This window comes from Manis javanica, chromosome 15 (genome assembly GCF_040802235.1).
Source record: "Manis javanica isolate MJ-LG chromosome 15, MJ_LKY, whole genome shotgun sequence".
Classification (NCBI taxonomy): Eukaryota; Metazoa; Chordata; class Mammalia; order Pholidota; family Manidae; genus Manis; species Manis javanica.
In genome coordinates this window covers 3287146-3313532 of record NC_133170.1, presented here as the reverse complement: position 1 = coordinate 3313532, position 26387 = coordinate 3287146, and the positions used below count along the sequence as shown (strand labels likewise).

Genomic DNA, 26387 nt, shown 5'->3' with positions numbered 1-26387 from the left:
CTTTCAGAAGGGCAGATTAGAGATGGTGAATTGCAAACCCCTCCAGCAGAGGCAGGAATAGTGGTTTTTAAATGAGTGTGGAAGGCAGCCAGCCTCTTGCCAGCAGATCTGCAAAACCACATTATATATTCAATCTTGCAAATAGGAACAAAAGAAGAAATTTTACTGGACCACATGTTTTTAAGACCCTGAAGAGTTACCAGGGCAACGAAAAGAGTGAAACACAGACACATTTATCCACGCAGATGTGTCGAGACTCAACTAGGTCGAGCAACTTGGGCAAAGCGACTTTCCTAGGGTGACAGAAACGCCCACAACAGGCTCAGTGCTGAGAACGGCCGTGTGTCCTGAAGGTGCCCTGGATGACGACTTTCTCAAACAGACATTTGGCAATCAGCAGAATTAACACTTTGGTGTTTGTAATGAAGAAAACAAACAGCCACACGCAGTCGGCTCACAGTTCCACTGGAGGTTTCATGCTGTTCATCCATCGGGGACTGAGGGCAGGCCCAGACTCCACACGCAGTTTGTCTTCCTGTAACAATGGTACAAAACAGACAAAAGGAACCTGGCCACCTAAAAATCAAAGATCAACCAACTCAGAAATCTCTCGATGCCATCATCCTGCCACCAGAGACTGTCACTAACAGGGGAAGCAAGTGATGGAATCTATTAGCAAACTATGAAAACTGTCAGCAAAACACTATTTTCCAGGGGCAACAAGCTTTCCTTAACTTGAATGCTGCATGAATTTATATGCCTTCCTATGTATTCTGACTTGGCCTCCCCTGAGGCACCTGCAAGGCTAAAAACAGGCCTTGACCCCCTTCAGTCTCAGAAGCCCAGCCCAGCAAACCCTGGGGCTGCCCTCCTGCCCCTGCCCCACGCCATCCCACGGCAACTCAGTGCCGTAGTCTCACAGGAGGAACCTGCTCCCCCACACCTCCCCTCCCTCCCACAGTCTCCCACAGTGGAGCTTTAATGGGGGGAAGTATCAGGAAGTGGGGGGAGCCACAATCTGACCTCTGCCCCCCTCGCACTTGTGCCTGGCAGAGACCGCACGTGAGCCCACCAGAGTGCCCAGCCCACCCTGTCGCCCGACATTCCCACAACCCTGATGTGAAGTGGATTAGGAGATGTACTTCCTTTGGGAAGTGGGGGACCCCAGCAAGCGCAGCTCTGGGGGAAGAACAAGGAGAGAGGCCCTCAACACACTCTTGGGGCTCAGCCCCCAGGCCTGGGCGGCAGCTCTGGGAACACGCGACCTCTCCAGGCTCCTGTGTCCTCCTGTCCAGAGATTATGATGCCACCATCACAAAAATTTGAGGACCAAATGAATGTATTTAGAGCAGCTAACATGACCACCTGCTCTAGAAAGGTCTTTAAAGAGCTCCAGGGCAGGAAACAAAACCAGAAGGAAACTCACAACCAAAATCAACAACTGTTCCCTTGGTTAAAATCAAAACCATTTTTGCCTTAAGACTGTCTCCTTCAGAAGACAAAAATATCTAAAACTTCCCTTTGCTGCTCTATATTCAAGACTATTCTTAATTATTAAGGTCCTTTTTCTAAAGCCATTGTAATATTTCTTAGATGCTTTAAGGTTCTCTGTGAAAACCTTGGAATCTCTGTGAACATATTTGATGGGTTAAATGAATGGCTCTCGCCACCAGCTAGGCGTCCCCTTACCTAGGGTATGGACCACACTCTACTTCTGAAATGAGGAGGCTTCTTGTCCTTCACCGTCTTCCAGAAGTTGGACATCAGTCCCCTCTTCTGGGCCACAGCCTCAGCGACGGGGACTCTGAGCTCCTCCACCCCCAACCCCCCACCCCCAGGCGCAGACAGCCCCGCACAGACTGGGAAGCTGCCTGGGGGGGACGCTGGCAAGTTGCAGCCCCGGGGCTTAAGGAGGGATTCAGGCCCTGGTGCCCGAGGCCCAGCTTGGCAGCGGCGCACAGACACGCTCATGGTGCCGCGCCGGAGGCCATGCAGCCCGGTGCAGCCTGGCACATGGCGCCCCCCGGGCAGGCCCACTGGGCTGCTGCACACACGGCTCACCCTGGTCCTCATCTGGCCGGTCTCCCCAGCAGCCTCGCCAGCTTCACATTCACTGTGTCCGGCCTTCCTTGATGGGCCCCAGGACCTTATTTAGAGTCAATTCTTCTCACCAAGGCATTAGTCATATGTGTTTTCAACAATACAACCATCTGGGCATCTGCTGCCAATCACCAAGTAATTAGTGGGAAATGTTGAGACACATCCAGGGATAGTTAATAATTATTTCTCAAATGAATGAGTCTCAGCAACTCCATGTTTGTCAACTCCACAGAGGAAAGTGCAGAAGCTTCTTATGTGCATCCAGGCCCCTGTGGGGTGTCCTGTGGGCTCAGGGCCTCTGCCACACCCTCAGGGTCAGCTATGCCCCAGCGTCCTGCACCCGGCCCTTCTCAGCTCCCCCCACCACCCTCTTCCCCAAACCCGCCCGTCACCTCAGCTCCAAGTGTCACCTGCATTCCAGTAACTGCCAAGTTGTGTTTCTAGTCCAGAGCACTTCTCTCAAGGGATTTGAAAATCAAACTGTGTGATGGTCGCTTCCAACAGACATTCACAGGCACCTCCGATGCCGCACATCCAATACTGGTTTCGTTATTATCCCTAGAGCGCTCTTAACCTCCATACTCTCTGTTGGTGGCATCGCCATCCAGTCTAAGAACCCTGGCTCTGTCCTCAGCTTCTCTAATTCCTGCCCCCACGCCCATTAACCGGTTTCCAAATTCTGCTAATTCTACTCGCCACGTACGGTTTGAGGCTGACCCTCCTCTTCTCTGCCAGCTCTGCCCCAGGCCCTGCTCCTCCTACTGTATCAGCTCCTCTCTGCTCTCCCTGTCTCCTGACTTCAAGCCCACAGAGAAGGAGTGACCTGTGTCCGTGCAAACCGGCTCTCCCCACCCCCGTCCGAAACCTTCAGGGGCTTCTCTTCAGTCGCCTGAAGCTCACAGGCTACCCATGGCACATCTTCTGGCCTAACAGTTTTGCTCAGAGTTGTCAGGGAAAACCTCATATTTATATGAAAATAAGCGCTGCTGTATCACAAAACACAATGCAAATTTTGCAATAAACTTGGTTATAACATTTGGAAAGCACATGCCCACTGTCCTCGTGGCACATACTCATGGGGTAAGGTGACTTCCCTCCCCAGCAAAGTTCCATGTCAGCTCTTGCCCTTCTCAAGGGCTATCACCCACGGATTCAATAGAAACCAGGAGTTTTATATGACTGGTTCACTCACTACTGTAGTCCTAGAGCCTAGAATAGGATCTGGCACATAGTAGGGACTCAATAAATGTTTAGTGAATGAATAAAGGAGCCCACAGTCAGTGTACCAGCTGAAGCCCCCTCAGGGCTAGGCGGCCACCTGTTCTCACTCGTGGCCTCTGGTTCCCGCTTACCCACCTCTGCAGGCTGCCCAGCCACACAGAGAGGCGGCCCGGCCCTCTCACACCATCAAGGTCACACCACTGCCCTTGCTGATGCAGTGAACCCAGAATGCAGCAGTTTCACGCAGACAGAGGAAAACAGTCACCTAACCTCCAACGCAGCTCTGCCTGCGCCTGGAGTCAACCAGTTCCTGACCCCCTTCTGAGTCTCTACAGGGAACTCAAGTCAACCCACAGACCCCTGCAGACTCCATCCTAAACTTTCTTTCTCCACAGCCAGTGATAAAATAAAGACACCCATGTGTAATGATGGAGCAAACTTCCTGAAGGAAGCAGGCAACTAAACACGCCCTTCAGTGGGGGCAGGACCACAACAAAATTCCACGGCTGGGGCAAAGCTCCCCCACGATTTGCAAAGTTCACCTGGAAAACCACTCACCCTCTAGCCCTCTTGTATGTTCCCTCCTTAGGGAAGCATCTGACCTCTGTCTGTCCCTCACAACTCCGTCCAAAACCACACATTCCCCCAGCATCTGGGCCGGCCTCTGCCACCACCAGGGCAGACCCGGGTTCGTGGGGTGGAAACTAATACAATTTCTGTGACCTTCTTTAAGCAAAAGAAGGCAAAATTACAAATGCAAAATTAGATGCAAACGTGAATATTATTTTTATGAGAAAAATCACATCAAATTATAAATTTAAAATTTGAAAAAGTACCATTTATCAAAGAAACAAAACAAAAAAAAACCCCATCATAGTACCATTTATCAAAGAAACAAAACAAAAAAAAAACCCCATAACAACTACCTGCTACCTTCAGACAGGTTTTAGACCTTCTTACAGCTTTTCCTACTTGATGGTTGCATACTCTTTGTCACCTCTTTATATAACAATGATTTTGTAATATCATTTTCCATAAAGAGAGGAAAAATATAATTCAGTCTTCCCTTCACCACATTTGATCAATATTTGTTTTTTATTACTGGTAGTTGGGCTTCATAAAACATGCTACATTATACACAAACTCTCTGTACTGCTACAAACACAGAATTTCTGATAAATTCTATTTCACACAATTCCTATCCAAAAAACAACATATGTTGTGTTTATAATTGCATATAGAAGATCTTCCATTTTAACTAGATTTCAACGGGAATCAAAACCTTTGCTTATGTTTTTTTTTACACATTGGATGGTTGGGAGAATTTTCCACAGATTACCTTCCGGCTCCATTTATTACATATCTTGTTTTTTCCCCACCTGCGTTCTTTTCACCTGAGGAACACATTCATATCATCTTATAAACTCGGGCCCTGCACCCTCATGTCATGTAAGTTCAGTTGACACACTAGGAAATGTAAGCATTCCTCAAGGCCATTTCTACCCCAAGATGATTAGGAACAGCTAATTCCACATGGAAGGCCTCATAAATATATCCCACTAAACCCAAACAAAATATATCCTCAACTTCACTTTCCTTTATCTCAAGCCCCAAAGTGGCTGCTGCTAGTCTTACACTATTTCACATAAGGGAAAGTAAAGGGCAGAAGTCAGAGAAGAGAGTGTGCAGCCGACCTGACTGCAGTTACAGTAGCTAACATTTGCAAATTTCACAAAACACCTGACCATGTAAACACTTGCTAAGGCTTTAGGTCCAGCTAAAGAGCAGGTCTAGCAAGTGAGAATTCTGATGCTTAAGCTTCATTAACCTCACAGAATATCCATTTCTAATCAATTTATTTACCAGATTGTATATTAATTCATTGTGTGTCGAGTCCCCCTTCCAAACACTGAAGTTCTTAAAGGTAGGACTATGACCTATTTATCTTTGCATCCCCAGTACTTAACACTATCTAGCATATTGTAGGCACTTGATAAATGTGTGTTAGCTAAGCTGAATGGAAATGGTAAGAAGCCAGGATGTTTAACACTGGCCAGTTATGCCATTTCTAAGGTACTAAATCATTTCCTGCCATAGAAAGCAAGCATATTGGCACCAATTAGAAATTTTGAATTTAGTGAAAGGCGACTGATCAAGTAGAAGATTAACAAGGGCAACACACTGCATTTCCCTAAAACATCATGGGAGACTCATGAATGTCGAGTTGCCTTACCAACGGGCAGCATTATGCCCATATAATCAAAGTGCTCAAGAATTTGTCAGCAGAGAAAAAAAGCACATGCCCAGACCAAAGGCAACGAGGGAAGAAAGAAATCACAAAGCAGTCGTGAATGAGGTTTGGTCAATGTTTTCATGTGCTTTGATTCCAGCCTATTTATTCATCCAGCAGGTATTTGGTGAGTTTCTGCTCTATGCTAGGCATTGTGGGTCAGAGCCTAGGGATTGTGACGCGAGTCAGATCTGGGTCCCCAGGCTTTGTGGACCCCAGGGTCTTAGAGAGGAGACAGATGTCTGTTAAATTTAATACCAAGATCATTTCAAACTAATATCAAGATCATTACAAACTGAGATAAGTGCTGAGAAGGAAAGAAACAAGATTCCATGAGAGCATAGATGAAGGGGCTTAACCTATGAACTGATTAAAGACAGGTTCTCTAAGAAGCAGGCGCCTGAGCAGCAGAGGTTGGAAGGATGAAAAAGTATTAACTAGTTGAAGAAGATCGGCATCAAAAAGGGGTATCCAGGCAGAGGAACAGAATATGGAAAACAGAACAGGCCCAGTGAGCAAGAGGTGGAAATTACCCATTGTCCTTACTAATCTGCGTTCTACCCTCTCTGCCCTGCTCTGAACGAAGGGTTAACCTCTATGTGTCCCTCCGGTTTTTCTGTCCTCTAAGTCCTGCTGACTCTTAGCCACATCTGGAGCATCTGTTGTCCTGGTTCTTCCCCTGCTGGCCCTGGGGTTGGCATTGCTGTGAGTCTCTAAGAGCACAGTTCCCGTCGGTCATCTTATCCCGTAGCTACCGCAGGGGCCGTCTCGGGAACCTGCACTCATTCCTTCCTGGCACACCTCCAGGGACCTATATCCTTGGCAACAGTGCTGATGCTTCGTCATGTCTTGGTGATGACCCTCCACCCTGACTATATCTTTGTAAATGGTCCATCATAGTCCCTGCTCCATTATACAGCTTGAATGCATCAGCTGGTTCCCTCTGGGAACGTGATATAATCTGTATGAGAAACTGAAAGATGATGGGTGTAGTGTGAAAAAAAGACCACTACAGGATGGGGCTGGAGCTCTCCATAGAAGCCGACCACCTAGGAGCTTCTAGGCCATTTTGAGAATTTGGGTTTTTATCCTAAAGGCAGTGGACAAACAACGAAGAGGTTTAAGCAGGAGGATCACAACGGCATTTGCTGTTTTAATCAAAGCTAGACTACAGTGAGAAAAGTAAGAGGGAAGTGAGGAAACAGATAATAAGGATTGTCCTTATTCCTAAGAAGTTTGGCTTCCAAGGGGAGTAGCGAGAGAAGGGTTCTAGGGTTAATGGAGAGTTTCATTAAAAGGTTAAAGAAAAGAGAGACTGGGAAGGTCCCACATAGGAGAATGCAGCAGGGCGTGCATGGAAGAGCTGAGGGATGGTCAGTATGTGGGTGGGAGGGCAGGAGAAAACACAGATAATGGCCCGGCCAGAAACAGAAAGAGGGGCCCCAGGTCCGATGTAATAGTCGGGAAGAAGATGAACGTAAATATGAACCCTTGCATTTGCCCAAGTATTAGGTAGCAGGAAATTAATGGTGGGGCTTTCCAGATGTTGTGAACTTTCTCTGTAAGACAGAAGGAAAGGTCATTCATCACTGAGACTTAGAGAAAAACTTAGAGTGAGGTCAGGGGGGATCAGAAGTTTCATAATAGAGATGGTCTAAAACATTCGCTGTTAACAGTGGAAGTGCACCTTGGACCAGAAGACTGCCGTGGGAGGGCCAAGCCGCTCTGGGGACTTCTGAGTTTGATGACGGACGTGGGTGCTCCCCTCCGTACTCTACTGAACAACCCGCTCAGCCCAGGAGATTTAGATGGACCGAGCCCGGACGCCGTGACCCTACGGGAGACTTAGGACTGAGACTTGAGTTTTGGCCCAAGGATGAGCATGCGACCCAAGCGAGGCCGGAGGACAGCCTGAAAACGTCACTGCCGCTCTCAGGATGTTCTTTCGCTCTCACTTCCATTGAAAGTTCACAGGTCGTGTAAACTTAAGGCTGCTGGATGTCACCTTCTCATCAAGCTGGAGAATGCAGTGCCCTGACAATACTGTTCAAATGTCTAGATCCAGCCGTGCCTAAATCTCCACCACCCGTTAGCATTCCACTGATAAAAGCCAATAAACTTCTGCTTAAGCTCGATATCTGTCTAACAATACATTAGCTACACAGTCATCATAAACTTACAGTCCTACAAATCTCTCATCTCACTTCTCCCAGTATGCCTCGCTGCTTGAAGGTGGGCACGGAACACGTAGGCGGTTACCAGAGGTCATCTGGGAGAGACTTTCTGCCAGGAAAGGGCACTAACAAGCGGGTGCCAGAGAGTCAGCACAACCTCCCGGCCTGCACGCTCTCCTTCCACCTACAGGCCCGGGGTCAGGACTGCCACTGGATGACACATACATTCCAAGTCCCCACTGAGAAAAATCTGATCCGGTCACCCCTCCCTCCCCGCCACCTCCCTCCACCAGCCCTGGCCAAGGAGACTCCCAGCAATGCTGCATTCACTGCAGATAAGGGTCCTTGGAGAGAGACATGCTACCAGTATGAAAGAACGAGTAGAAGAGGGAACCAGAAGAGGTGGGGGACAAAAAATGTAAAAAAACTAAAAATTTTTACGAGAACTCAGCCTGTTGTGTTTCTAGGGATACGAGAAGGAACCGCTAGCTAGCAACTGGTGAAGTAAAGATGAAGTGTGAGGTTTACTCTTTGCACCAGCACGCCCTGCATAACTTCTTTTCAGAGCAGAAGAAAGCGCGGCAGAACCGTGAGTTATCCGCACTCGTTCCTGAAAGGAGACTTCTGATAATTTATGCATTCCATCTGGATGCAGCTCAGAAGAATAATTGCCAGTGGTACCAACTAATACCTAGGAAGATTAATGGATGAGGGTCTTAAAAATGAGGCCAACAGGAACCCCAAACTCAGCATGACTGCAAGCCAGAAGAAGTTTTCCTGTGATAGAAGCAGACGGTATTTAGACCTTCCAATGGGATACGTGTGAAAGACAGCCCCGTTACTGAGTAAATCATTTAAACTTCACTCCAAGATCAATAATTCAATTTAAAATGTCACTGGTATCTTCGCCTTATCACCTCTACCTTTTGAAATTAAGAATATAAAGAAGTTTTTCGAAAGAAGGAAAGGCCATCTGGCCCACCCTCATTACTACTTACAGCTCATTATTATTAATATTAATAATTCTACATAAAAGCGCACAAACCTTGAGGCTTCGGAGTCCTTTGGCAGACATCACAGATCAGGTAAGTCTGGCCAAGCCACAAAGCTGGTGAAATAATTAACTAGTAAATCCCACTGAAAAAAAAAAGTATTTAATCAAAATAAAAGTTGAGCTTCTGTACAGTATGCAATGACCTTTTCCTGAAAGGCCATATATTTCCTAGTCCCATTTTCATACCGGATCCAATTCCCAGTGCCCTTTGAAGTCAAAGTCACCTTTGTACACAGAGGATACAGATGAAAACACAGAAGCAAATGGAAAAGAGAGTTCTAGTTTTATCCTAGAGAGATACAGCATCTATGGGGCACCAGCCATCCTTGGAAAGCAGTATCTGTGGTCATTTTTAAATCATAAATAATTTTTCTTATAAACACCATTCTTCACAACTAGCCTTTGCCTTATGATATATGTTTTGATTCTTTTCAAAATATTTTTATAGAGTCGGTAAGAGCAGAAATTTTATTCTACCTTACACTGAAAATCAGGGAATTTCTGTGACTTGACCATTATACTATTATAAACAGGGCTTATATAACCTTATGTCTTTGTAAAACGCTTAAGAACACAGAATGAGAATGGGACAATTTCTTCATCCATAAAATGGAAATAACAATCTTACAATACAGGGAAAGCACATAGCACAGTGTGTGACACACAGTGTTCTACAAATAGTACTAATTGCCACAAACATAGTTGTGTCTTTCACCCCAGCCTTTGGCCCACTTTTCCATATTTCCCCACACCCAGCTGTCATTCTGTCTTACTCTCTCACACTGCGTACCTCCCAGCAACCCAGAGCATTATTATCCCGTGATAATTATTATGTCCTCCTGTCTTTTAACAGGCTCCCACAGAGCCCCTCTTTAGACGCACCTCTCACTAATTCCTGTCAAGCTTCTTCGCTTTATAAATCACCTGCAAAGGTCTTTTGCAGCTCTGTTCCCAAAGAACATATGCCCAGAGTCACTATTGTCACACAACTGCCTTTTTGCGGCACCCCCTGTGAAACCCACTGGCTTTTCCCTACCTACAACCTAGGACACTAGCGGCTCTCTCAGCCTGTTCCTTAACCAACTCCGCACATGAAGTCAGGCGGGAATTCGTCTCACGTTCATAGATTGTACAACCTCCCAGCAGTAGCCCTGCCCCCCAAGCCCATGCCCTTCTGCCCTCCACTACTTTCCTGCTGTTTAAAATGGAAAAGAAAGGGGTGCAGGATCACTGAATCAAAAGAAGGCAGCATCTAAGCCCAGTTCTGATTACAAGTGTCAAGTTCTTTCTGAAATATTTCTGAGGAGTGAGAGAACAAGCAGATTTATTGGGTACATACTTCACTGGTTTTTATTTTGGTGGTGCGTGAAGATGAGAAAAGATTAAAAGCCCAAACAAATGTCTAAATCACTGTGCACACTACTGCCATACATTTCACAGCCATGGGCAGCATGGACAGCCCTCTACAAGGCAAAATAGTCCCTGGCCTGTTCTTCCCAGAAAATGTAGGGATAAAAGACCCCAAAGAATTAGGAGGGAAGTTCCAAAAAGTCAAAACTGTATTTCATGAGAAACAGTGACTCAATTTTTAATATGAGTTTTCTTTGAAGTGTTAAGAACCAAAAACTAATTCAAGGGGTTGGGTATGGTATAACTCCAGGTGTGATTTATATCAAAGATTTAAAGGCCTGGGGTGTTATTTCTCCCAGAAATATAAGTCTAGAGGAAGAATAGTACAGTGGTTAGAGAACAGAAGCTTGAATCTCATGATCCTGAATTCATAATTCCAGATGAAACACTTTCTAACCAAGTGAAATCAGACAAGTTACTTAACGTCTCTCCAGCCTCGAAGCATTGTGTACAATGCTCAGCTTCGAAAGCCTCTCCAAGCATCAGCTATGAAATGATGGAATTGACACTTTGCTCTTACATTTAAATAGTGCAACATATCGAGGGTTATTTGCAATCATTTACCTAGTTGATAGCAATTATTAAATGAAATCTACTTTTTAGAGGAATACTGGGGTCATAAACAAAGAAACAGACGGCTGCAATTCAAGTATGTATTTTACCAAGTGCTCTTGGAAGAGGGGAGCCTACCCGAGCTTTACAAATGACACCAAACAGGAAGTGACTAGTGTTTCCTCCCAAAATCGAGCCTCGCTTCCATATCTGTATCTGAATGGGTCCCACTCACCCTCGGCAGCCAACACCTCAGCACCTTCTTTTCTTTCCAGCTGATCATGTTCCTGCCTCCATACTGGTTTCTATTGCGACACTTTAAAATACTAGAGTCCGCTGTATGCAGCCACTTCTCAGGTACAAAAGAATCCAGCATTCAGTATGCAAAGGAAAGATGTTTATTTCCAGGGGCTTGGGGGACGGTGTAATAATAAGGGTCAGATTACATGTGTGATCAAGTTTTGGCCTTTTGCATGTCAATTAACATATCACACTTGGATGTTTTATTGATGGCAAAATCCTATAGAGGGATGTTATTAAGCTCATATTTTAATGTATTAGGGGTCAGCACCTTGCACACAGATATCCCCTGGCATATATTCAAATGCAGAATTGCCAGCTTTACGATTTTAAATGATTTAAGCCAATGAAAGGACACTCCATTTGTTTGCTCGATAGTCAATTGAAATGGAAACGGTTAGCTGGGTGCGTCTCCCTTGAAAGTCTCTTCCCCTCTAGTGCCAATTACCGAATATGAAAGGTGCACTCCGCACAGCATGCTCAGGATAATAAATCACCAAACTGGAAGCTCCAGTTACCTTGCTGATTTTGATAAGAAAATTAATAGAATTAGCAGCTTATCTGCCCAACCAGGAGATTCACATTATGAAAAAGAAGAAATGGAAAGAAAAGAGAAAGGAAGAAATCCGTTTCTGTAGCCAGGGCTGCCTGTATTTCTTCCTGGGAACAGGGAGACAGTTTGGACAGTTGCTTTTGGCCCCTGTGGTGATAAAGCTCTGCTGGAGACAATGCAAGAAGCCCTATCAATTACTGTCTACTTGTTCTATTTTCATGCATAATTAAAGCAGGACAAAGCCCACCCTGGACCAGACATTAAACGAGGCAGCATCCAACAAGATCCAGCAGCCTTCCTGCTACTGAAAGACAAAAATTCTCAACAGCCAGAGATTGAAGAGAGGGAGAGACTGAGATGATTTTCAGAACGAGGATTTACTGTCTTATGCTTTCTTGGACAGGGGCAGTGATAGTGTTTCTCTTCTATTTGCCTAGGAAAGGGTGATTGTTTGCAATAAGGCTTCTGCTCTCAAACCAGAATGAAAAGACAAGCGTCGTTTGTCTAAAAAGATCCTTAGTAACCTACCCCGCTCCTTTTTTCCTTAAATATATATGAAAATGTGTAATTATTTCTTTGAAGAACATTTTTCAACAGCTGTAAATGATAATGAGCCAACCACTGAATGCTCCTTTTTCCCCCAGCAGCTGCAGAACTCCCCATTCCAAGCAATTAATTGATATTTGTAAAGTGCTTTGAAACTGAGAAGTGGAACCTCGTAAGTGCTAAACATTGTTCTTATTGCTGCTGCATTAGGAATTAGGAAGACCAGCCCTTCTTCAGACAAGCCTCAGAAGAACAACGGTAATGCAAAATGTCTAAACAATCATCTAAAACTTGAAGGCACCCCAAAAAAATGATTCAGATTATCGGACCTTTTTAAGAAACATCAGAGGTTAATTACTAAAGATAACCTGTCACTGGGAATTCTGTGTCAAGTGTTGAGCAGATTAAAGCTTTAGCTCTCTGTTAATGAAATTCATAATGTTCACACGTTTAGACTAGAGTGTCAGTTTGCACCACACATTTGTCAAAACACTTCTCAGGCAATATATGCTTGAGACGATAGTCTTGTTTGCACAACATGCCTAAGACTTTCACAGATCATCAGGCCAAACCGAGAGAAGGTTTGGCACTGTTTTACTGTTTTGGGGTGGAAAATCACTCTGTACACCAAAAGATACTCTTGATTATCTAAAATATTTCATGTTTTCTGGCAATATATAGATACGGGGGAAATGCTTGAGCATTAGGTATCACTGTGGTTCCCAGCTTGAGCATTAGCTATCACTGTGGTTCCCAGCTTGAGCATTAGATATTGCTGTGGTTTCCAGATATTGTCTGACTGTTTTCATTCAACATCTCAATTTTTAAAAATCTTTACTGATGTATGTATACCTCTGTTATCTGTATCAGTGATAGTGTTGGTCGTAAGAAGGGTTGGTCCAGTGACAGGTAAAAGAGAATCTTTATAGAGATATCTCACAGAGATAGCTACAATTGAGATATTATTTCCTGGGGCAATAACTCTAGAGATGGGAGTCATAAACCTGCTGGCATCCATTGCTGTTAAGAAGAGCAATGGGTAGCAAAATTCTGTCCCAATCATAGACCAAACACAGTAGATAGGTTTTCTTTTCCCTGATCCTGAAAAGCAGCAGCTTCCTTAAAAATCTGTGTTGCTAAGCAATGAATCGTTGACCATCCAAAGCCATTCTTTTATTGAGAAACAAGGAAAATTACAAATGTTAGCACCACCCGGCAATGCTTACACACACATTTTGAAACCAAAGACAGATATCTGTGGGTCAAAGAATAAAACCAATGAGCATGCATACATAACAACTCTGCAGGGGAAAAAAATCACAGAATATGACGTGATAGTCATATATAAGGGAGTGTGTTAATTTTGGTGCCATTAAAACAAAAATTGGAATCCATGCAGTTTGTTTTTAAAAGCTGTATCCAAGCTTGGCATTCTTAATTATAAGAAGAGAATTTTTTTGAAAATTGATGGCTTCAATACATGAAATAAGAGCCTACGGGCTCCTTTCTCCTGTCACCCTGGCTGTCCCAGCCTTCACAAACAAGGCCTGACCTAAGCTCTTTCTGACAGTGCAGGAGTGTCCAAACAAGGGCAGTAAATGGCCCTCTGAACTATGCACAGACAAAAGTGAAAAGAGAATGAAATAATATTAGAACTCTCCTCATTCCAAATTATTTAGGAAACCTAATGTAGGTCCATGGAACAGCTCTCTGCACCTGGACATACCCTTTCAGAATATTTAAGAATATTTATGTCCTTTACCCTAACATACTTTACACCGGCATCTCTCCTGCAAAGAGATGGCTTTCCTTAAAATGCTGAATCTTAACAATTTTGACAGCACCCTCTTCTGCAAATCACGGGACAGAAAAGAGAATTACTAACCAAGTTTCCTCCAACTGGAGCTAGGCTTTTAGTTTAAAATGAAGGAAATCAAACCACATGATCATGTAACAAAAATATGGGACTTGACAAAAAGGACAGGAAACTAATTTTGTAGCAAAAGTAATCCGGGGTCAGGCACTTTGTAATGATGGTCTGATTCAATTCTCACAGTGCTGCGAAAGAGGAATTATTGCCGCACTTACACAGTGAGAAATCTGAGGTCTTCAGATGAAGAATCTTGCTCAACAGAGGCACTAAAGTTTGGCACTAAACTTTGGATTTAGGATTGCCTGACTCTAAAATGCACGCATTTCCATGTGCCATATAGTCTCCCTGTCTGGCCCACAGCAAACCACCAACAAATGAAGGGACAGCAGTGTACTCTTGCAGTTAAGGGACTGTGCCCTTCTGCCAGGATTTCCTTAATAAAGAAACGAATATTGAATTTATTTTTAACTAATAAAGGCATTCTAAGTAGCTCTGGGGCATCGCCCAGGTCTCTGATCGCTCGCCTGAAGCATTTCCCCAAATTGCACGGAAGGAATTTGACCCCAGGAACACTCCGCCCATTCCTGTAGGAGCACAGCTTTCAGGATGTAGTGCGTTTGTTCGTTCGGGACTAACAATAAAATCAGGTTCTACCTACTTCGCATAAGCAATGGGAAGCTAATCCCTCATAAAGCAGAGACTAATGAATTCTTTTATAACCATCAATCAACTAATCTGCTGACCAAGAAACCCCATAAATGCCCACTGAATACTACTCCTTACCTCGTGACTTACCTCCTGCCTCCGTTCATTTCCTAGAGATGAACTCAAATCATACAGGAAGCACATTGAGCCTGTGCTCATAAATGTCAGTTGACCTATAATTTGTGATACCAGAAAGTCAATACGACAGAACTAGATTCTTCCTTCCTAAGCTCAAAAACTTTCCAGGTTTATTAAAAACAAATGCCTGTCCTAGAAATGCGCCAGTGTGTTCCAACCTAGATCTTGTGTGCAGTACCGTGACTACAGTGAAAAGGCACGGGAAAATTTTAGGGAGCAATACACACTGTCTCCAATCCTGTTAGAATAGAACTAAATAAGTACAGATATGAAATAATCGTGTTAAATCCTCTGGAAACTGTGAAGAGTTTAATGTTGGATTGTGACTTTCAGGCCAGATTCTCTTTAACCACACAAATAACAATGCTGATTGTCATTATCATGGCCAGTGTCAGGCAATGTCCTGTTTTCAGTGCGGAACGGGGTGACCTGCCCTTACATGCAGAGGAAGAGTTGTCCACCCACAACTGTCCTGGAGTCCCACTCTTACAGTTAGATTTGTGTCCCCCTAGAATTTCTGTGTTGAAATCCTAATCCTTGGGACCTCAGTCTGTGACCTTATTTGGAAATAGGTTCTTTACAGAGGCAATCAAGTTAAAATTAGCTCATTAAGGTGACCTCCAGTATGACTGATGTCCTTATTAAAAAGAGAAATTTGGACAGACGTAACTACAGAAACACATGGAGAGAAGACAATCTGAAGACCCACAGGGAGAAGGCGGCCTGTGATCAGAATTATCTGCAGACAAGGAATGCCAAAGATTTCCGGCGAACACAGAAAGCTAGAAGATGCGAGGAAGGACTGTCCCCAGAACTGCTGGAGAGAGCACAGCCCTGCCGACACCCTACTGTCGGACGTGTAGACTCTGCGGCTTTGAGGAAATAAAGTTCTGTTGTGCTGAGCCCCTCAGTCTTTGGTATTTTGTTGGGGCAGCCCCAGGAAACTAATACAGCCACCATCATGCCTCTTTTCTTCAATGCCTGCTTCTCCTGGAAGAGAAAATGTTATTCCATGTATGGAAAACTAATTCTAACCCACATGCCAATTCTGATGAAGTATTAGGGACTCCTAGGGTGCCATGCTGAGAAAGAATCTCAGGTCACACCCGGGATCATCAGAAAAGCACCACATGACTACTGACTTTAGGGGCAGGAAGATACACATTAAGCCACGCATTTGCCATGACTACATTAACTTTTATCAGTCATCAATACCTTAGTATAAATGATTTCCAATATAGACAAGGTGAGAGTAGAATTTGGAGGAAGAATATGATTAAAAAGTAGGTCTAGAAAAACAGATATTGTCCCCAGGAGAGCAGGCCTAGGGGACAGCCCTGCATAGGCTGGGATTACATGAAGGCCCTGGAACACAAGGGGTCTGGAAAGGCTGTCCAGAAGCAAGGAGAAAAGGTTACCTCTTTCACTATATCACAGTCCTGTCCAGAGAGCCCCACTGCTTATGTCAGGCTGTGCCTGTCCTGAATAGACCCAGAAGCATTAGATTCCTACCCAGCTGCAACAGTCCATCCCTATAGAATACAAGGGAGTATCCTCATGACACCGCGTTCCTTATTAACTACTGTACACGATACAGTAATTAAAACAATTGAGGCTTTGGCGCAAGAACACAGAAGACCCATGTTTATAAGGAAACAATTATACAGTAAGGTTATATTTCAAATCAGAGGAAGAGAATAGGTATTCAATGAATACTGGTGAGTCAATTTGCTAATCACCTAGAAAAAATTAAGTCAGATTTTTACCTTCACACAATATAGAAACAAATCGGGATGTATCAAGAGTCTAAATATTTTAAAAAATCAAATTTATAAAAATGCAGGTAAAATTACCAGCAATAATTTTGTAATTTTGGTTTGGGAAGGCCTCCTAAGTAAGAAAATAACTGATAGATTCAACCAATAACAAAATGAAATATTTCTAGGATTAATAAAACACTATAAAAAATGTTAGAAGATAAATAGAAAACTGGGGAAAAAATAGTAAACACATGTAAATCTAAGCGAACACTGACAATAAAAATAATTATTGTAAAAGAATAGTAATAATGTCTTCTACAGTTCAAAATATATGCAGCATTACTACATAATAACAATAGCAGACAAGGACATTAAAGCAGTTATTATAATTGTTCCTTATGCTCAAAAAACTAAGTAAGTAGAGACACAGATCATATTTAAAGACTCAAACTGAATTTTAGAAATGAAAACTACAGTGTCTTAGAGGAACATATAATGGATGAGATCAACAGCAAATTAGACAAGGTAAAATAAAAGATTGGTTAACTTGAATACATCCTAAGAGAAACACCCCAAATGAAAGACAGAGAAAGAAGAATTTCAGGAAGACAATGAGAAAAAAGAGCATCTGTGCCCTGTTCATGCAGCCTAATAAAAAATGTGGCTGGGCTCCCAGAAAAAAATGAGAGAGGAAAAGGAGAGAAAGTATATTTGAAAAAAATAATGGTCAAATGCTTTCTAAATGTGATGACAATTATAAACCCACAGATCTAAAACCTCAAAGAAACATAAGCACAAGAAACATGAAGCGAACTATGCTAAAGCACATTATAATCAAGTTGCTCAAAACTAGTGATTGAGAGAAAATCTTGAAAGCAGCCAGCTTTAAAAAGACATGTCATACACAAAGGGCAAAGAAAACGGTGGCTGTAGATTTCTCACTGCAAACAGTGCAACAGGAAAACAGTGGGGCAACATCTTTAAAGTGTTAACCTCGAGTTCTATACCCAGTGAAAATAGCTTTCAAAATTAAGGCAAAATAGGCTTTCACAGACATGGAATAGTTGAATGAATGTATCATGAGTGGATCCATATTACAAGAAATGTCAAAGCATGAGCTTCAGGCTCATGGTAAATGACACCAGATGGAAATATGCATCTATACAAATAAGAACACTGAAAGACATGCCTATATTAGCAAATATATAATCTTTTTTTATTATTTATAGCTCCTTAAAAGACAATGGGTGATTCCGAACAAGTCTGGAGTCCTTTTTGGGGTGGTGAAAGTGGAAGTGGTGAGGGTTGCCCCTTATGAATATTCTAAAAACCATTGAACTGTACACTGTAAAACAGTAAATTTCATGGCATGTGAATCCTATGTCCATACAATTGATAAATATTTGTTAAATTGATTAAACAAAAATAATAGCAATGCAGTTATAAAATATGTAAAAGAAAAATATCTGACAATAAAGGGATGCAATTCTCCTCCAAACTGATCTATAGATTTAATGCATTCCCAATCGGAATTCCTGCAGGATATTATTTGTAGAAATTGACAGGCAGGTTCTAAAAGTCATATGAAATGCAAAGGGCCTAGAGGAATCAAAACAACTCTGAAAACGAAGAATAAAATCAGAGGAGTATACTCCCACCAGAATACAAACACTTTAAAGATTGAAAATACCCACAGGTGACAAGGATATGGAGTAACTGAAACTTGTACAGTATAGTTGGGAGTGTACGTTGCCTGCCCTCTCACCTACCAACTCCACTTCGGTTATCCCAAGAGGAATGCACGCACGTGTGCACCCACAGGCATGTATAAGCATGCTCACAGCAGCACTAATAATAACCAGGAACTGGAAACACGGGCTATAGAGCAGATAAATTGTGGTAGATCCACATGATGGAACTCTGAGCAATGAAGATAAATGGCATGGATAAGCTTCAAACATAATGTTCACTGAAGGAGATCAGACATAACTTATTCATAATCGTGTAAAGTTCAAAAATAGCAAAACTAATCCATGGTGTTAAGAGATGCCTACCTAGATGGCAAAGTACAGAGAGAAGCAAGGAAAGGGGGCACCACAAGAAACAAACAGATGCTGGCTCTCTTCAGGGGTAAAGACAGGGAAGGGCAGGACCCACGGGGACTGCGCAGGTGCTGGCCAGGGGCACCTTTTTGACTCAGGTGTGGTTATATGACATTCATTTTATAATAATTCATTAAGCTTTTATATTTTGTTTTAAGCACATTTTCATAAGTGAGGCATATTTGAAAACAAATGCTTGGCAGTAGGGGGGGGACTCCCCTGTTGTCACTGTAGGGATATTGGGGTTGTGGCTATGTGATAAATCTGCTCTCTTTATTCCAAATAGACTATATAGAATTTTACTCTACATAATTCTATACTACCTTGAGTTTTTAAAAAAATAATCATGTGTTATTTTGTGATAAAAGATAATAACTTATGAAACATGGGGAAATGAAAGATTCTGAGATTTCTAGAAGTGAGTAAAAGGGGATATAATGATAAAGAGTGTTAAGTTTAGTCAATAAGGAAAAAATAGCTCCTCTTCCCAGCCAGCTTAAGTCCTTTGGAAGAGCGGTGGTAAAGAGCAAACAGTCCTTTCCTTACTCAATCAAAAGCACTTTAAGCTCTTTGCAGGAGTAAAGTGTAAATAGGAGTAATGGAATTGATTTTTTATCAAACATACAAGAATAAATCAGATGAGTCCTATTCCCTTTTCAGGTATTTCTGTCAGAAAGTTAGGCACTTTTTCCAATGAAGCTTTTATCAATGCAAACATTTTGGCATGCCTCTGGGAGAATTGCTCTGAGCCCGTAGCATTCTTTTAATAACCTCAAGGATGGTAAATTCACCCTCTGAGAATGAATTGGAGAAACTTATTTGGATCCATGCCTGATAAATAACATAAGTAAACTCACTCATTCAGAGTGAACTGATTTGATCCAAAACGTGAAATACGGTCCTAAAGGAATGGAACTAGTTTTAAAGGAAATTCCCAAAGAAAATTTCCTTCAAAAAAAAAAGTTTGAGCAATGACAGCATTATTGAAATAAGTGTTTTGCATCTTAAGTACCACTTCGGAGGCAAGTACATATTCCGTTCACTTATTCAAGAAATGTTTATGGAAGTGCCTCTGTGCACCATCGCACACTTCGCTCCACACCCTGTTCCGCGTGTCAGGTCAATGGAAAAGGCACTGCAGACCTGCAGAGGAGCCCGGGGACGCCCCCCACCCTGACACACACACACAGACACACACACACACACACACAGAGCTAGTCCCTGAAAAGCAGGAATCCTGTCTTTAGGTTAAGAACCATTTTTCTTGGTATTCTTCACTCCAATTCCTGGGATAGTATATGCTCTATAATGCTCGCATAATGAAGAAGTTGATTAATTATAAAAGACTCAATATGTAACTATTCCATTCAATAAACATTTATTAAGCACCTACTGTGTATCTGTCAAGCCCCCTGCTATAAACAGGCCTGGCCACTGAGCTCACAGTCCACTCTAGAGTACAGACAGGTCTCAGTATCGCTGCAGCGGGGCAAAGCCTGGATGCTGTCAGCACACAGAAGGGTCTGGGCGGGGCGGGGAGCGGGACGGGAGAGGGGAAGGCTGCAGACTGAGACCCACGACCCCAGCATAAAGGGGAAGGCCAGGGTGGGGGAAGATGGGGCTCCACAGTGAGGAAGGAGTTCTGCCTCCAGTCAGGCCGTAGGTCACAAGACGGCGCGGGATGAGCTCTCGGAAGAGAAGAGCGCTCTGGGAGCGAGGCAGGTGAAGAGGCTGGGTGCTGTGGGCAGGGAGTGGTTACCACACCAGGGAACCCGCTGAGCTGGCATGCTGACTCAACAAGCAGGCGCCCAACGTGGCCCATCTGGTCTCCTCCTCGGGGCTTCACAGGGCACCCGGCTGCGGACTGAGAAGCTGCAGGCAGACACCCGGGGACCCCCAGAGGCCGAGAGCTGGCGGCCGAGCTGGAGGGTGAATTAAGCCATCACTTCTCAGATCTTTTTTGCTCACAGTTTAATGGATCCCTAACTCATATAAAAGGCTCTATTTTGGAAAAGTTATAAAAGAAAAAAGGATGCTTTTTGCGATCTAAATTTCTTAGCATATAGGCTGGAAAGCCGTAAACAAAATGATAATGGAAAAGAAGCAATATTGGAAAGTAAGACTGAGTTTAAAGAACACAGAATAACATTTGAAGGTATGGGTCGGCTCAAACAAATGAAGGTCTACTCAGTACAAAATGAGAGAGGCTGTGCGTGGCCGCCAGCAGCCAGTCACCAGCAAGCTGTCTACGTTCGTTCACGTACACTGGCGATCGGCGGCTTATAAGGAAAAAGAGCATTAATGGGCGGGGCAGATAAGAGGGAAAGAGCCAGATGGGTTGAGACGCGCCAGCCACTGAGGTGCGGCTGGGGGCGTACAGCCCGAAAGGCCTGGGTCCTGGGGAAAGGCCCTGTGAGCTTTACAACAAAAACGGGAAAAAGCAAGGGAAAGGCAAAGACAAACCCTTGACTGTTTTTGCGGTTTTGCCCATGGCTTCCTTTTTCACTGACTCCTACAACTTCGGTGATAAATCAGATCAAATTATTTGCTCAAGATCTCAAGGTCCAATAAAGGGCAGGCACAAAATAGCAGAAGCCAGTGCTGAATGCGGAGAGAAAGTGACACATCGTAAAGAAACTCTACAGAAAGAAAGGGTTGTCATCGGTTAACAGGATTTTTTCAGCTTCAAAGATAGCAAATCTTGTATGACTTAGAGGAGAAAATGCTGGAAGAAGCATTTGAGGGCCTGGCTTCTTGACTCTCTCAGTCCTCCCACCTTCTCCCTAAAACGGCCGCAGAATTTTGAAGTTTGTACACACACACACACGCACATGCACACGCACACACCACAGTGGAAGTCACCCAGTGCCTCGCCGTGTGTGAAGCATGTGGCAGGGCTGCATCAAACAGACCCAGTTTCACTACTGCGTTTGCCCAGCCTGGTATCAGCATCTCCCAAGGATGGAACAGAAAATGACAGTGCGGGCATTGCTGCAGGGCCCCACGGCCATAGCCTGAGAGATTCCAGCCACTCATGCAGCAGAGGTGAGAGGAACAGGACCAGGGCCCAGGAGAGCACGAAAGACGGCCTAACAGAGAAGCCACGTGGGGTGTTGGGGGGATCCCATGGGAAAAGAATACTGAACGGGACGTCTGGGAGGAAAACTGCGAAGCAAGGGCCGACTGTATTTACCCTCACACACACAGGTACCCCAACAGGGGCTGCGGGTATGATGCAGTCCAGTGTGCTAGTCTGAGAGGCAGTTTAGAAAAAGTCACTACCAATTAGAAATAAAGCATTAGCAGTGATGTTACATTTGTATTTCATCTGGACAGTATATTAGGTTTTATATCACTTTAGTACAAAAATTCTAAACGCTAATTAGAGAATCTACTCGACATGGGGTCCCCTATGTAGGGTCCGATAGTCAATACATTTGAAAAACATTAAGCAAAATCAAATGTTTTGCTGAAAGGCTTTAGTGTGCTCGTGTGCGTGGGATGAGCAAGGGGTGCAGTGCAGGCCTCCGTGTCACAGGGTCCTCTGCAGGGGAGCCCTTCGGTCCACACGGGTTTCACAATTTCAACTTGGGGAAACACTTGCTTAGCATGTGAGTTAAAAACACGAACCTTTCTCAGGCCTCACTCTGTATAGAAAATAATAATTAAACTGTTAGAAAGACCTGAAGGCGCTTGCACTTTGGAAACCCCTAGACCACAGCGCCTCCCAAAAGGAAAAATACAAAGCCCAAGTCCTTACCTGAGAATTGGAAGAGGGTCTTGCTTGGGGCAAGTTCTTGGTTAAAGATCTAGGAACATTCCTTATTTAATAAGAGATTCTATTTATATTGGATGAGGGAACATAAAATCTCCTAAGAGACCAACATCAGAGACATTTCATGAGCTCCCCGCCTCTGCGGAGCACCTTGCCTCCCACCTGCGCGGCTCACTCTCTCTCCACCCAGGCTCCTGCGCAAACGCCTCCTTGGAAAGGACCTTCCTTGCCTAATACGGCAACACAGTAACCCTGTAGCTGCTTACCTAACTTTACGTACCTACATATTATACATTTTATACCTGTTTGTTACAGTTTCCTCACTAGGAGGTTGGCCCCCGACCCCCGCCAGGCCAGGGGTTTTGTTTGCCCACCCGTGTCCTGAGTTCATGGAACGGCACCTGTCTGCCACATAGTAGGCCCTCAAAAACAGATGTTGGTTCAGAACTCAAGATGATCCACGTTGGCTTCTCAGTCCTCATGATGTTTTTCCTTACTTCTTACAGGCAAGCATTTAAAATCCCCAGCCCTGTTCTTAGGACGAGGGAAGGAAAAGGGCTCTGTGCCTGGCCAGCATTCTGGGCTGGCAGGGGTTGTGGCTGAGGCCGGGTCTGTGACTCCCCGGGCCACTGGCAGTGCTGACATCCAGGGACAGCATTGTCCTTTCACTTGGGGGCAATGACAGAAACAACATGGATATTCTGAGTAGCAAGCAAACAAAACTTCTCATGACATGACGCAAAACAGACCTGCAGAACATCACAATATCACGTCGCCTCTCGCTATGTCCGAATTGTGTTCATCCCTACCCCAGATCCAAATGCTGACACCTTGATCCCCAGTGAGGCCCTTTCTCCCCACCCAGGGACACTGCTGACAGACTGGGGTTCTGGAAGGGCATGTAGCAGAGACGGAGAGAAGGGCAGGGGAGCAGCATCTGTAAGGTTAGGAAAGGAAAGGTAAATAGCACGGTAAGCGGAAGCTTAGGGGAGAATGCTAAGACAATACAAAGGTTACCCATGCTCGATGAATCAATGAAAATGAAAGGGATAAGCCCATTTCTTGAGAAAGCCTGTGCAATAGTAATATACGACTGAGAAAGAAGAGAACACAAGCCCTCGATAGCCTCTGTCTTCCACAAAAAGAAAGACATTTAGATTGGGAAAAGAACAAATATGGTTAAGAGGAAATTGAACAGCTAAGTAAATTATAATATTTCCATCTTTAACATATTAGGCAGCCACTAAAAATTATGTTTATGAAGAGTTCTTAATGGCATGGAAAAAAACGCAGCATAAGATTAAGTGGAGGGAAAATGCAGGATACAGAATTGGATCACAAATTATCTTGATTTATGGAAAAATAAAGTCAGAGAAAAGAATACCAGATGGCTATAAGCCACAATAGCACCACAAGTTGCCTCTGATTGGTAAGATCATGGGTACTTTTCTGTTATGATTTACAGAACTTCAAACAACCATTTCAAAGGAAATGACTCTGCCCCCCGGCCACCTCGGCCAGCTCCTGGTCCACTCGCTGCTTCCTCTCAGACCCCCCAGAGCCCACCAGGACCCCTCTGCTCCAGAGCTCGGACATGTAGCAGGTCCTGGCAGAGAGGCAGCCAGTCTGCCCCTCTGGGCTTGCTCCCTGCCTTTGTTTTCCAGGGACTTTCGAGAAGGGACCTGAGCATCTTTTCTGTTTTTCTTGATAATTAACTCATGTCCGACCTCCCTCATCACCTCCTCAGCAACACCTCCCCGACCAGATCGGATGCCCCATCTTCTCTCCGTAAGAGGAGGCGTGTCCACTTAGGGTCCCGTGTGCCACCCGTGAGTTCTGTCACAACGACCACTGTGCGCGTGTATGTAGGAACGTGTAAGTAATGTCTGTCTCCCTCACTAACGCTAATGTATAATAAATTACTGTGTTCCTCATATTATGCTAAATGTTTCACATTTTTTTTCCATTCAATCCCACCACAATCCAGTTGAACATAAAGGTTTGGAGGTAGCATTATTATCCTTGTTTTATAAATGAAGAAACTAAGGCATAATGTGGTCAAGGAACTTGACCACAATTACACTACTAAGTAACACTCCGGGATGTGCATCCAGGCGCACTGACTCCAGAGCTTCGACTGATGCTGGGCTGTGCGGTCTGCCCACGAGACACCAACTTCCAGGAGGAGGCGGCTGCATCTGACTTTGCTCACCACTGTATCTCCAGTGCCCGGCACATACAATCTTTCGCTATATTTTTGAGTGACTATATGAATGCATGAATGGATAAATAAACATAATTCAAGTATTCAAAAATTTTAGAAATAAACCCAAATAAAGTGAAAGTCCATAATCCTACCACCAACCCTCTCAGAGAAAAAAATGTCAGCAGTTTTCACTGTCCCTTACAAAGCAAAATGTCACTGGGCAGCATCATGAAGAACATTAAGTATGTGGCTGATTCCATGAGTTTTTGAGCCTTCACGAGAATAAGAATTTCCCTTCTCAGGACGCTATGTTACATTAACACATTGTTTACGCACCTTATCTCTCCACCACTGCCGCAAACAGTCACGTTTTGCTCAATATTAACAGATGATGGATAAGCAGATGTTTATCACCAAACAATAAACAATACCATTCACAATATCTATGATCAAGAAAAGGAACTGTAGGCTGGATAAGAGTACAGACATGGAAAATCAAAACTGAATAAGTAATAAGACCCAGAAAGGAATAATTAATGAATGTTAAAACTGGAGACAGGACAATAACAGCATGCCACATAGCTCTGTCCCTGTTACCGGCCTGTTCGACAGTTCTAGTAGCCATTTCAGAAAAAACAGAATGCACACTGATGACCTGAAGATGACACTACACTGAGGGAAACAGGTAATATTTCCAATGACAAAAAGAGTCTTTAAAATTATTCCAATAGATGGAAATAATGACACAAAACTATCAAGATTAAATCTAGCAGAATTTAATATAAAGTCTGAATTTAAGTTCTAAAATTCAATGACTTAAATTTAGAATGGGGGCCCCATCTTCTTGTTAGGTAACGCAGCCAAAGAATGATTGAATGGACCACATTTAGGTAGCAGATATGAATGTCCATCACCAACACAGAGATGTGGAAAAGCCTATTTAATTTCCTATCATTCAGTGTAACTTCTGACTTTAAGACCTCAATCTGGCAAGCAGGCAGAAAATGTAATCTCAATCATTCCTGAAGATTCTTCACCACCCCCAGAAGGCTCAGGAATCGTGTACAGAGGCAGATCTTGGGGGATGGGGTGACCTCTCCTGTTCCTGGTCATCCACCGGCACAGTCCCAGTGGGTCTGGGGGCCTGCTGCTCTGTGGCACTTTGGGGCCATTGGGATCTTGGTGAGGACTGGAGCCCCATGTCTGCGCTCTCCCTGCTCCCCTCCTCCCTGGCTCTGCTGCCAGGAAATAGAACTGGATCCCCACTCCTCAGGAGCCCACAGACGTCTTTGTCTTTCTCTCCCTTATCCTCTGGCCTTTTTAGTCCCAGGAAATCCTACCCACTGAGGCAGGATTTTTCTCCTTAGCAAATCCTGACGCTCATCCCACCTCAAAAAACATTCTAACTTCCTTAGGCCTTTGGAAACAAGTCCAGAGGTCTACATACACTGCGCTCTCTGCCTTGACAGATACTTCCCCGAAGACAGCAGAGAGAGAGCAGGCTATTTGGCTGAACTGAAGCAAAGAACCTGGGAAAATACAATCGATCAATAAAAGCTGGAAATATGCAGCCCCGGAGAAGGGAGTAGTACTATACGGCATCAAGAGCAATTAGATGGGCTGCAAAA

The 26387-nt window shown here is 44.0% G+C and overlaps 1 long non-coding RNA gene across 2 annotated transcripts in view; it reads right to left on the bottom strand.

The window, feature by feature from the left end:
- Positions 1-26387, bottom strand: part of LOC108384349 (uncharacterized) — a 322167-nt gene that overhangs the window by 222880 nt on the left and 72900 nt on the right. The window lies entirely within an intron of this gene.